Raw genomic sequence first — 14,995 nt, 5'->3', positions numbered from 1 at the left:
TGTGAGAATAATTCCACCTCAAAATCCTTACAAAAGTGTCCACTTAAATATGTGGACTCCACCTTAACATATATGATATATTTACACTGTTCATATATTTTATTATAATCTTTTAGGAAATGAACTAGTAAATGAGGCTGATCCAACTTCAAGTGGTCCTCACAGAAGGTAACAGTGGCCTTAATTTGTCTACCGTTGAAAGTTATCTCCTTCAATAGCCTGAGGTTTTTTCGTCATTTAATCCATTCATAGGGTCACACAAACATAGATAAGGGAAAATCATAAATATAAGCTTGGTTCAAAACTTTTGAGAGCTTTAAGAAGTTTTTAATGGTAGGTGTTCGATTCCACTGTTTGTTGTGGTGTGGTCCACTTGAGCTTTGGATCTGTCTCAGTTTTGGTCTCATACCCTAAATTCAACTGACATAAAAAATGAGCAATGTGGATAAGTCGCATATATTACAATAGCTCCATATTGATTTTATAAATTTCTCAATTTAAATGTTAAAAAAATAAGCTATCACAACAGGAAAGACGCGGTAATTACCTAGGTCTGCTGAGCCGAAAAATCAAACAGTCTCTTAGCTTTTGTACACACGTGTAATGTTGGGATGTCGTGGCACGTTGGCAGAACACATGCTCGAATGGGTAATCTTAGGAAGGCAGTACCTGGTCATTTCTCCGTTTAAAAAAGACCCGTCTACCTCGACGAACACGCACCATTATTTTATTCGGCCACGCATGAAATGTGATCTGTCCATTACTTTTTGTGCAGTAATTCAACAAGGCTTCGTCCGACCTCATGTGAGAAAGGCAGAACACGTGTCAGATATCCAGGTGGACGGCACACATTTGGGATATCAGACCATTCATCAGGGGCAGCGGATTGGCCGGTATATAGCTGTTATATTGACGTCAGCAAGTTCCGTGGGTCTGATCATGAAATATGTGCTATATCTAAACCATTCATCCATTTGATGAGCTTGTCTTAAGGCTTGAGGCGAAAAACAAGATAGATATAACTATCAAGTGGACCACACTTCAAAAAGAAGTGTGAGATTGAGTGTCTACCATTGAAACCCTTTTTGGGGTCATAGAAGTTTTGGATCAATATTAAATTTGTTTTTCCTCTTCATTCAAGTCTTTGTGAACTAATGAACAGATTGGATGGAAAATAAACATTACGGCGGGCCCTACCAATTGTTTAACGGTGAAAATTATTACCTCCGCTGCTATTTGTAGTGTAGTTCAGATGATCTTTAGATATGATTTATTTTTTAGGATAATAATCTTAAATTATCTCTAAAAATAAATGAACAGTATAGATATGATAAATACATCACTGTGGGGCCATGTATCTTTGATCTCCTTTGAACCGTTCGTACAACTCTGAGCTCGAGGAGCGTTAGTGCTCGTCTTCGCAGGACACGTACCAACAGCAGCTATATAGCAAGTGTGTGGTACAGCAGCCAATCTGCTTCCTTCATCAGGGTGCGGATTAGATACCGACAGCGGGACTCACCGCTGAAGTGACGTGAGCAAGTTCCATGGGCCCACCATGATATATGTTTTGTATCCACGCCTTCCATCCATTTGGAGAGATGATCTTATGGCAATATGCCGAGAATGAGTTAAATCCAAAGCTCCAATGGACCCAGCACAGAAAACAGTGGGGACAATGACGCCCACCGTTGAAAACTTCTAAAGGCCACAAAAGTTTTAGATTAAGCTGATATTTATGTTTTCCTTCTTTTCATGTCTTTCTTAACTTTTGAACAGGTTGGATTTCAAATAAACGTTATAATGGACCTTAGCATAGTTTCAACGGTTGGAATCACTCTCCCCACTGTTTTCTGTGGTGGGGTGCGTTACAGCTTTTTATCTACCTCATTCTTCGGCTCATGTCCTAAGATGATATCTCAAAATAGATGGGCGGTGTGGATACAACACATACATCATAGTAGGGCCCACAGAACTTGGTGACGTCACTTCAGTAGCTGACTGGCTCCTCAACCCGTCAGTATCTAATCCGCGTATACGGTACAATGTGAACGTCCAAAGGACAGAATAGAATAATGGTGCGTGTACAGATCTAACTTCTATAGAAAAATGTGTGGCTAGAAAAAGAATTAAAAAAAAAAATAACAACGTGTAAGTTCAACGTACAGGTAGGGCTCACTCCATGAATTTAATACTACGGATCTCTGATAGGTGCAGTTAGCCAGATCTCCAACATGTGTTCGTCCTCTTGTACGTCGCGTCTCGTGGAATCAGTCATTTTTTATTGGACGCGCGGTTAGAAATGAAAAATATCAAGTATCCACTAATCGAGATTAGGATTCTTCCAAGCTGATTTTTATATTTTTAACGACGGTCACGTGCATCATTTCTATTTGCCAGCGTATCAACCGTCCTATTTGCCGAGTATCAAATTACTTCACCTTTTTCTTTGCAAAGTCAACTGCAATGCAATCAATGAGATATTCAATTAAATTTAATAGTGAATAGCAGGCCACCGCTTTCAGACGGTGACCATTATTTGGACGATTCCAACGTGTGGTAACGATCGTCTCTGCCGCGGAGAAGCTTTTATGATATCACTGGCCGCTGAAGCAGGAAAGGACGTGAGGTCGAGAACCATCTTCCCTTGAAAGTGATATCTCTTCTGAATAACGTATCTAGACTCGTTGTAGGGACTTCTCTGATTACTGAATGAAATAAATGAGTTCACAACTCTTTAAATAGCGATGTTAAGCAATGGAAGAAATTTTAAAATCAAACTACAACAATAATTTTTAGATTTCGCAACTTACCGTAAATGGTAGTCTTATTATTTATAGACGATGATCACGATGTCTACCAGTGGTGAAGGTTTTTGGCCAAAATTAGTAATTGTCTTATTTCACTTCACCACGTTGTTTTCATAATTATTATAAGCACTTTTTATAATCAGCGCAACTTCTAAAGCGCAATGGATGGAGAGTTATAATCAAACTAAAACTTAGTATTTGTGGTAAAAACAAAATTAAAACGAGAAAACCACTGTCGATATGATATTATTTTGCAAATCCAGCTTGCGCAACCTAGCATGGCAGGGTCACGTAGCTCATTCCGGTTTGCAAGATACAACCATTTTAAGCTCTCGTTGTAGGGACTTCTCTAATTAATGAATGAAATAAATGAGCTCACAACTCTTTAAATAAAGATGCTAGACAATGAAAGAAATTTTAAAATCAAACTACAGCTATAAATTTTAGAATTCGCAACTTATCGTAAATAGTAATCTTATTATTTATAGACGATTACATGTCTACTAGTGATGAAGGTTTTCAGCCAAAAATAGTAATTATCTTATTTGACTTCACCACGTTGTTCTCCTAATTATTATAAGCACTTTTTATGATCAGCACAGCTTCTAAAACCCAACTGAGGAACAGTTATAATCAATCTAGAACTTATTATTTATGGTAAAAACAAAATTAAAACAGGAAAATCACTATCAATATGATATTATTTTGCAAATCCAGCTTGCGCAACCCAGCATGGCAAGGTTACGTAACTCATTCTGGTTTGCAAGATACAGCCGTTTTAAGTTCTAACGATTTGAATCATCTGTCTCCTATTGGGCCTTTTTCAGTCCATCGTAGAAATGAAATTATCCGTGATCCGCTCTACATAAGCCGGCTACCCATTCTAATACAATGTACCGTGGGATAGCGCTACTGCAGGTCGTGCCAATGTTAGGGCTTTCCTGGAAAGGTGTGACATAGGTCAGATATCACAAAACCGCTGCGACTGAGATGGACAGTTTGGAACTGAATGACTCAGCGTGCAGTCTCCTATTGATAGATTATAAATAAGGGCATTGGTTACTTGAAAATTACCATTTCATGCATGTACAAATATGCCATTTCTCTGATTTGAGATTTGGAATTTTCAATTTTCAATTCTAAATCATTGTCTAAAGGTAAATAAATAAAAATAAAAATCTAGCATTATAATAAATATAAAACAATGTAAATGAAAGTAATAAAATGATACATTCGGATTAACCAAAAGCACTTAAAATGTTGGTGTAGAATGAAGAACTCTGACACTTTTTTTAGAAAAACATAATTGGAGCTTTTAAATCTCCGAACCTTACTCTTTAGGATTTGGATTATAAAATGGAGATGTATGGAGATGTAATTAATCGAAAAGGAAGAAAAGTAACACTACTCCATAAGGAACAGATGCTGAGGTGTATTCCTTTGACCCACCTTAGGAGTGTTGAAAATGATTGTTGTTAAAGATAACGAGAGTAATGTAGGATTAATATAAGTAAAGGTGATGGCATTTTGATACTTTGAATAAAGATTAAATATAAGATATTATGTGAATTATTGTGACTGGCTTTTAAAAGTCCTAGAACACATGTCATCCACCTATTCATTAGTAAGGGTGATTAGCTTAATGATTTAGGCCGAGTTAATGATAAAATATTTTTCTTTTAATGATTTTTCAAAAATTATGTTGGAAAGGCCTTACAAATAAAGGACATGACAAGGAATTTCAAAATTACAAAAATAATGTTATAATTAGATTATCGTCAATAATAGTGGAAATTCAATTATGTTAGTGGTGAGTCAGATTATCGTCAATAATAGTGGAAATTCAATTATGTTAGTGGTGAGTCACCTTATCTTGGCATCCAACTAATTGCCTATTGCTTGCATAAATTGCAATAAGTTTTTGGAGAAAACTAAGGTAGCAGAATTGGAATTTGAATTTTATTGCCTTCTTTATACCTAAATATTGAGGTATGACTAGTTTGCTTTTGTTCTTGGGACGCAAGGAGAATTTTTTAGAGGATAAAATATGATAGCAAAAAATGGATATTGGCTACTTTTTTTAGCTGAATTTTAATGCATAGTGATGTAGGGAAGGACATGACGAGGTAGATCACTGTCTTCCTCATGGATAACTACTCCAAATCTATAAAGCTTTGGATTCTTAACAGAGTTTCCTCAAATCCACGAGAGATAAAACAGAAATAATTTCTAATAAAATTAAAAATAAATTGATTGGTGATAAAAATGAAATTACAATCCTTTAAATAATGAGTTTAAAAATAGGATGGAGTTTTAAACTTAAAACTCTCTAAAAGACATGACTTACTATAAATAGCAAAGTTACTATTTATAGACGATCATCATTCCTACTAGACTTCCTAGTTTTCGGAAAAAAAAATAATAAGTGTCCAATTTGGCCTAACCACGTTATTCTCCTAATTTTTCTAAGCTATTTTCATGTTGGGCACAACTATTACAACTTAAAGGATCAAAAGTTATGATGGAATTAAAAGTTATTATTTATAGTAAAAACAAAAATAAAATGAACTTTTGACTGTCGATCTGATGGAATCTTGCAAATCCAGCGTGGGCTACCTAGTGTAGTAGGTTGGTTGGCGAAAGTAGCTTCTCCTACCCCAAAGTCATATATGATATGTCGAAAAACTCATTCTGGTTTGCGAGATACAATTGTTTTAAGGTTCTGACGGTCCAGATCATTTTTGCCTCCGATTGGGGCTTCTCTGGTCCATCTTTGCCATAAAAACATCTGTGACCCACTCTACATCAATCTCCTCCATTTCAAAAGATTCCGACCTCGAGTTCTCGTCTAACTTCGGTTCATGATACTCGGTTAGGTTCGTAAAGTTGAAAGTACGTGAGATCTCCATGTCATCCGGAAGATCAACAACGTAAACCTTTTTATTCTTCAACTTATTGCAAGTCCGGTAGAAATCTCTCATTGCGTAGATGGAACATAACATGGTCACCCACCTCGAACACCTTTTGCTATCAATGCTTGTCGGCTTGTTCTTTTTAGTTGTCATTCGAGGCATGCAATTAGGTTTGCACATCCGCATGAATGCTCATAATTCGGTCTGTCATATATTCTGCTGCAATACTCATGCTCGGGAGCATGGGCAAAGGGACCAAGTCAAGTATGTGGCGGGGCACTCGACCATAAACAATCTGAAACGGGGACTTCCCTATTGAGTTGTTCACCATGTTGTTGAATGCAAACTCCGCTTGAGACAAGGCCAAATCCAATTGCTTTGGTTTGTTACATAAAATACACTGAATGAGGTTTTCAATTGTAAGATTCACAACTTCAGTCTGCCCATCGATTTTTGAGTGGTAGGCACTATTGAACCGAAGCTGCGTATTGAACTGATTCCACAAAGTCCACTAGAAAGTAGTTAATGAACTTTGTGTCATAATCAGAAGTAATAGTCTTGTTAACCCCGTGTAGTTGCATGACCTCTCCAAAGAATAGATTCACCACGTATGTTGCATCGAGAGTCTTCTTACATGGGATAAAGTGTGTCATCTTTGAGAACGATCTACCACCACGAACACTAAATCTATTCCGCATGGTATTTGAGGGAGACCAATCACGAAGCCCATAGATAAGTCCTCCCAATGGCTGTCTTGTAATGTCTCGAAAAAATCCGTACAAGGACCCGAGTACCACCTCAGGCAGAAATCACCTGGGACCAAATCCTTTAGAAATTAGGCTAGTTTTAGCAAGTGCTAAACTAGTGTACTTGTGAAATTAACACTAATCACTTTAAATGTAATCTGCAGGACCTAAACTATGCAGTATCATTGACACTACATTACCCTGAAATTTTGAATCCATCCCTAAACTCGGTTGCTCTTGGGAGCACACCGAAACTCCGTATTAGACCTGGACCGCACGTCGAAAGTCCGATAACCGCAAAACTATACAGTTATGACCGCATTACTGGACTTGACAACCCCCTCGAAAATCAAGTCTTGATTGTGTTTATAAATGCACAACTTGAGCCTGGAGCAAAGTGTGTGAGAAACGTGAAAATATTTAGAAATAAAATCCGAATTTAAGTAATCTGAGTCGTGTCGCTTGCAGGTCAAATATAAGGATTCAGACCGTCAGAATCTGACCCAAATATACCCTCGGATCAGGAGAAATGTCCCACATATGTCGATGTACTTGTGACCCTGATCGAGTGACCGTGACCATTGAACTGAAATGGGTCCACCACGGTCGATCTGCAAACCCGATCAGAACGAAAACTCAGCCTGACCTAGATCCATGGTCAAGGAGCTTAAGTTCGATCGCACGTGGAAAAGGGGCCACCAGAAGTGCTCCGTTGTGCTGAAACAGACGCCCTTTGGACATAACCTAAGTATACCTTGGATCTGGGGTCATTTCTATCAGTCCTGGGCCTATATAAGGACCTTAAACTCTCTCTCCCATATTCCATACGAATTTGAGAAACCCTAAGAGAGAGAGGAGAGAAAAGAGAAGGGAAAAGAAAGAAAGTGAGAGTGAGAGTTGGAGTTTCTTCTTGGGATTCGATCCCGCTATTCCACGTACTCAACCGCCAGTCCTGTATCACTACACAGGCAATTCCGACTCCGTACTTAGGTAAGAAAACCTAACCCTAACTTGTCTTAGGGTTTTCGACTAGCATGATAGATGAATTAGCTAACCTATTCCCTATTATAGGTTATTGTGGTGCCGCAGATAACGACCTAGCTTTAAAACTGAGTTCGTTACGAGTCTACCGGCAAAAGTTGCGGACTATAAATGTTTAGGTTATGGTTTTCAAGGCTTTCAATGTCAGTTAATAATTTATGACTGACTTGAATTGCTATCACATGTTTAGACACGTTGTTCCCGCACTTTACACATATATATGAACTATGTTGAATATAATGTATTCTTTTGTCTATTGAAATGTTTGTATGAGTATGGATTCTGAATATGGATTTGTCATGATTAACTGTTGTAGACATATGGTTAAGGAATACGTGACAATTCCTTAGTGAAAGGATTTGCCCTAATACGTGCTATCACCAACATACATCATGTATATTGGAATATGTAGTCTAAGTGTTTGTAGAAATGTCTGAATGAACAAGTGTGCAATAATTATACTTTACATGGGTGTTGAGATAAGATTCTCAACTACCTTAACGATGTGTGTGATTTCCTCCATGTAACTTATATTCTTTGTCTGTTTTACTTAGGAACTGCATATGTGTGAATTCATGTTTAAGTTGAAATCCATCAAACGCTCACATGCTTGTATGATTAGAATTGTTAATCCATTACTATTCTAATTAGCTTGTATGATTATCTGTTATAATTAAATGTGTTTGGAACTACGGAATAGTCCAGGCAATTGGTAACAGGCATTGAAAAGGCCACATAGGACGTGTTCGATGAATATAAGCCGTACTTGGGATGTCGGCAGTGGTTAGGTCACATGGAGTGCTTCGGTCAACTCAACGTGTACTCGTACTAGTCGAGCTTGTCAAGTAACCCGATTGACCTGATGTATGTTCACCATGTATGGACGCTACTGCTTGAATCTAAAGTACCAAACTCACCAGTGAAAATTCCTTTAAACCTTGGTACCTCGATCCGCTAAGACTCATGAGCCGGGCATGGTGGTATGGGACACCGTGGTCGAGCTGTTAGCCTACACTGGGGTGACAAGCCTCCCCGTAGTGTCCAGCGAGCAACACAGCCTCATGAACTGAATACGGTAGTATGGGACACTGTATTCGAGTTGTCGTCCTACACTGATAAGGTGACAAGCCCTTTGTAGTGACCTCGAGCGTACGCTAAGACTGCGTAGAGGCGACGAGCCCTTATGTAGCAACAAGAGTACATACTAGGCCTTCACTGATAAAGTGACGAGCCCTTTGCAGTGACCTAGAACCGTAACATCGTATGAGATTTAGTAGGATTGACGACCCTAGAATAGATCACCATTTTGGGAATTGATATAAGGGAGGTATCTTAGCTTTTCAATCCTGCTGTATGAAAAAGACTAATAAGAACTTGGTAATCACGTTCATGCACCGAACTGCATGTGTCATTTGGCGTTGGGCAGAGCACTGAGGAAGTGACTGACATGCACGACCGTTAGATGAAGATCACAGAGGGAGTTCAGACGAGGGCACATATTATTTATTCATACCATTTTTGTATTAATCAGAGTATTTAGGGATGTTTGATTGTATTGTTTTATCATTACTGATTGGCTGAATTGAGAACATGTTAACCTTTGCTTTATTGTTCCACTGGGTTAATCATTCACTCCCACATTTCGGGACGGTTTTGTACACACTAACCGGACTCTATCTTAATTGCAGATGGAGACCTGACTGATGAGGCAGAGGTGGACTTCGTTGACGATGAGGATGTCTTCTCATATATGCAGTTTTCAAGCGGGTTCATATAGACCGTTTTGATCGGCAAGGCTTCAGGGTTATACTTGTAGTGGACTATTACATTTTTTTTGCCATTTTGTAATTTGAAACAATACATGTAATTATTGACCTTGCAATGCATACATACTTCGGGGACCTATACTGAGTTATAACGCTATACATATTTGAGTAAGTCTTCCGCTTGCGTATTACAACTGTCCCTTGATTTTGTATTGCTGATTTGGCTTAATCTTATTCATGTTTTATGCACTAATACAGACAGCATTTAATCATCATTAAATATGTTGCATAAGTGATGCATTGGAACTCGGGAGTTGGACTTCTACTCGACCCCCGATTTTCAGGGCATTACATGTCTGACACAAGTAACGAGGTGTATAGGCCTGTATTCTGACGACGCTGCACTGCTTTACCCACGTCACGTACCAATTGTAGCCAGTAATACCACTCCTCAATAAGAGCCCGCATCTTGTGTCACCCAATGTATCCACCAAGGCCATTTTCATGTAGTTTTTGAATAATCTACTCCCTCAGAGAAATTTGGGGTATGCGTAGTTGATTCTCCTTGAATAGGAAACCTCATTGCATATGTCGGTCACTAGGATGACCCTCCTGACACCTCATTCATGCATCGTTGAAGTCCTCATCATCAGCATATAGCTCCTTGAGACAGTCAAAGCTGTCCACCTCATTGCTCATTGTAACAAATAGTAATGCATGACGGTTGAGTGCATTAGCTAGCTTGTTTTGTTGTCTTGACTTGTACTTCAAAACGAACGTGAATTCCTACAAAAATGTAACCAATCTAGCATACACGAAATTTACATTAACCTAACTATTATAAACTTTTAAGGCTTGATGGTCAGTGTAGAGAAAACACTCTCTCTAAATCAAATAATAGCATTAATGTCACGACGTTTAATCAATTGCATACAGCTCAAGCTCATATGTCGACCACTTCTTTCTGTCTTCACCGAGCTTCTCATTGTAGAAGGCTATCGACATACCTTCCTGTGATAAGACCCTTCTAATTTTGACATATGGGGCGTCACACTCAGCCTTAAACAGCTTGTCAAAACTGAAAAGAACCAAGACCGGTGTTGTGGACAATCGATGCTTGATTTTAGCAAAGCTCTTATCAGCCTCATCGGTCCACTGAAACAAATATTTTTTCATGCAATTTGTAATGGTTACGACTATAGTGCTGAAATTTAGCACAAATCGACAATAGAATTTCGCCAACCCATAGAAACTCATCACTTCATGAATGTTTGTCAAGATCAACCATTCCCTGATTTCTCCTTTTCACCATCCACACGGATGCTCGTGGATGCCACAACAAATCCTAAGAACAATATGTTGTTTGTTAAAAAACTGTACTTCTTCAAGTTGAGGTACAACTTTTAAACTCCCAGGACCTGTACCACCTGCTCGAGATGGTCCATGTGCTCCATCTCACCTTGGCTATATATCAGGATGTCATCACAATATACTACCACAAACTGGCCAATGAAGAGCTTCAACACTTGATTCATCAAATACATAAAAGTGCTTGGTGCATTTGATAGGCCGAAGAACATGACCAACCATTCATACAACCTTTCATTGGTCTTAAATGTCGTTTTTCACTCATCACCGGGCCGGATACGAATATAACAGTACATTCTTCTCAAATCTAGTTTAGAGAACACCTTGACACCTTCTAACATATCGAGCATCTTGTCCAAATTGAAAACCGATATTTAATGGTAATATTGTTAATTATCCGGTTGTCGACACACATGCGTCAGCTCCCATATTCCTTATGTTTTAACAACACTGGCATGACATATGGGCTTATGCTCTTTCTCAGAAGACCCTTACAGATCAATTCATTCACCTGCCCCTGAAGTTTCTCACACTCTTTCATATTCATCCGATAGTAAAGGCAATTAGGTAAGCTAGCCTCAGGGATAAGGTATATGTGATGTTAGATATTCTGCATGGGGGCAATCCATCGGGTAACTCTTCAGGCCAGATTTCTTTGAATTTGTTTGGCAGCAGCCTTAAACTTAGAGGAATGTCTAATGGCTCCGATTCCTCGCCATTTACTACCACGGTGTACACATCGTCGGTTTCCTTGAATTCTTCCACAAAATTCTGAATGGTCAGGAGGGAGCTTCCCTCCACTTTAGAAGCTTCGGGGTAGTTCTCTATTGCCATGGGGTAAGGATCTTCTTTCGACTATCCTTAACGAATATATAAACATTATCTTATCTTCAGTGGGTTGCATTACAATCCGATTGTCGACCAAGTAACATATGACATGCTTGCATGTCAACCATGTCAGAAAGTACTTAATGCTTATAATTCCTACCAATTGAAAACAAGACAATGCATTATTTGGTTACCTTGGTCTCATCCACCTTTTTTTATCTAAACAATCGAATAAGGAGAATGATGCTTTTTCGTAGGTAGTTACAAATTCTCCACCATAACTTTTAAGATGATATTCTCACTACTACTACCGCCTATGATTACATTACAGACCTTGCTGTTGACGGTATACCACATACGAAATATATTATGCTGTTGTGGGTGTACCTCCTTCCTTAGAATGTACAATAATTGTCTCACGACCATGGATTCACCATGATCCTCGATCAATCATTTTTCGTCACTAGCTCCTTCCTCAGTAGCTTGTTTATCTTCATCAAATACAGGGCCTTCTGTCGCTACATCACCTTCAGTGCCCATTTCGTTAAGGGCCAAGTAGGTTGTAGGGCGTTGAGGGCAGGTGTTTAATAAGTGACGCGGTTGGCCATAATTGTAATAATTGTTCAGCCTTAGCCGACCATAAAAATTTAAAATCCTACTCGGACCCGCTGTTATGGGTGCCGCACATTGATGCCTAGATGAATCGCTTCCCGTGTCACAGTTTGCGGTTGTAGGATGTTAAAGATGCCCTTCTACCAGTCCATTTCCTTTAGCCAGTGTTGAATTGTGCATGGGACCCGCTGGGTTGAATAATAAAGCTGACTAGGGACTCTTGCAAGTTGTGTTTATGTCCTACTTGCTAACTGAATCGCTTTATCTACGGTCTCGACTGGGTGTATTTGAACTTGATCTTGAATTGTCGATCATAAAACACCTATGAACCATGCTACCTCCTGTGATTCAGTCTCCGACAAATCATTTCACGTTGCCAACCACTGGAATTCTTCTGTGTAATATGTGATGGTTCGATTCTCTTACCGACAATTTTAATATTGTTGGAACAATACATGTTCATAGTCATTAAAGGGAAATTGTGATCTAAAAAGGCATCTCATCCATAACCATGATCGGATGGGCGCCTTGTTCTATCGGTCATGTGAGAGTTGTAATTGTTCCCATCATGCAGAAGCATCAAATTATAATTTGAACACTACCAATTTCACTTTCTTATGTTCTGGTACATTCATGTAATCAAAATATTATTATACTTTAGCTAACCAATCGAAGAAGTCTTGTATATGTAATAAGCCATTAAGATTAGGAAGTTCGGCCTTACCTCGATAGTTTCTTTCAGCATGATCTAGTCGATTGTCTTCATGGACCGGTCATCGACAACGGTGCCACCGATATCCTCATTCCTGGAGCCCGACTCATCTAGGGTAACCCTACGATTCACCTCCGAAAGTGCTGTATGAAAATTGGGGTTGTGCCGTACAATGACCACATATGGTTGAGCATCGCCTTCGACTCAGGGCAGAATTAGCGCATCCCCAATATGGTCAAGGGTTGCCTGCAGCTCTTGCACATTCAACTGATTCTCCTGGTGGAAAGATTTTATTCTTCTCAATAGATAACGAATCCCTAAATCACCGTCAACAAGATTTTGGTTTATACCGTCGTTAGTTGCCATCAATTCAAGATGAGTCCTTACTCTGAAACTAATTGACATAGGGAAGGACGTGATGAGGTCGATCACTGTCTTCCTCAGGAATAACTACTCCGAATCCACAGAGTTATCTGGATTTCTCGTAGAGTTTCCTCAAATCCACAAGGAATAAACTAGAAATAATTTCTAATAAATTTAAAAGTAAATTGATTGATGATAAAAATGAAATTACAATCCTTTAAATAATGAGTTCAAACCTACGACAAAGTTTTAGACTCAAACTCCTTTAAAAACATGACTTACAGTAAATAGTAAATTTACTATTTATAAACGATAATTATTCCTACTAGATTCCATGGTTTTCAGTAACAAAAAAAATTAAAAATTGTAAGTGTCCAATTTGGCCGAACCATATTATTCTCCTAATTTTTTTAAGCACTATCATGTCGGGCACAACTCATTCAACTCAAAGGATAAAAAGTTATGATCAAATTAAAACTTACTGTTTATAGTAAAAATGAAAATAAAATGAACTTTTGATTGCGAATATGATAGAATCTCAAAAATCCAACATGGGCAACCCGGCATGGCACGTTGGATGGATAAAATAACCTATCCTACCCTAAAATCATATATCATATGTTGAAAATTTTATTTCGATTTGCGAGAAACTACTGTTTTAAGGCTCTGATGGTCAGTATCATTGCCACCTTTGATCGGCCCTCTCTGATCCATCTTTGCCATGAAAATATCTGCTACCTGCTCTACATCACATAGTCAGCTTGTCCATCATTTTCTTCACTGCGAAGGCACTTGATAGCTTAAAATACAAATGGAGCAGCTAAATTTTAGACTTTCGCTATTACCAAAAGCTTAGTTTAGCTTTATTTAATGGTTTGGTTGAGCTGTGAGTTGTCTGGGATTAAGTTGTAATTTGTCTGAGATGGACTTAAATATGGATTTAGGGTTTCGAGAGTCCTTCAATAAATGTGATCCATTGATTCAAGTGCGATTGGTTATTTTACTCATGCCGGTGTTTGCAGGTATTAGAAGATGCTTGGCCCAAAGGTCTCTGCTCCGTCCATTTTTTTAGCATATTTGAGTGTCACCCGTGATTCAATAATCCACACCATTGATTTAAATCCACGTGGACACACTATGCACCAACAGTATTCCAGATTGAGAAACCCTCATTGCTTATAGAGAGTTAAGAAAGAAAATATATCAATGGTCAACATTCGACAGAAGTACCAAAGCTGACAGGGCAAGGATCTTCCAAATGAGGGATTTTTGGTGCATATGGCATCGTTGGTGGGCCATGTTACCAACCGTTTGGATCACTGACAAGTGGACCCCTCCCCGTGCGTACATACTACAAACTGAAACCCCAAGTGTACCGTAGAAACTATGCGGCCGAACAACACATTCGGTGCCTGTGGGGCCCATCAGGTGACGTGCACGACTTTTTTAAAAGTGGTGGTTGGTTTTCTAGAAACTTCTATAAGAGCCTCGCGGACGGAAGCGGATTGCGTACTGAGTAACTCAGTACCCTTAGCGTAGTTAGTAAATTCTGTGGGGTACACCGTTATTTATTTATTTTATCCACTCCGTTAATCCAATTTAATAGATAATTTTATGGCTTTATACAAAAATTGAAGCACTCAAATCTCAATGGACCACACTACAGATAATTGAACCTCTACCATTGAAAATTTCTTAAAAGCTACAGAAATTTTGGATAAAGCTGATGTTTGTCTTTTCTCTTCATCCATGTCTTTGTGATCCTATGAACAGATTGGATGGCAAATAAACATTACTGTGGACCCTAGGAAGGTTTCAACGGTGGATATAATTATTC

The sequence above is a fragment of the Magnolia sinica genome, chromosome 1, assembly GCF_029962835.1.
Source record: "Magnolia sinica isolate HGM2019 chromosome 1, MsV1, whole genome shotgun sequence".
Lineage (NCBI taxonomy): Eukaryota > Viridiplantae > Streptophyta > Magnoliopsida > Magnoliales > Magnoliaceae > Magnolia > Magnolia sinica.
Note: the sequence above shows the minus strand (reverse complement) of the source record.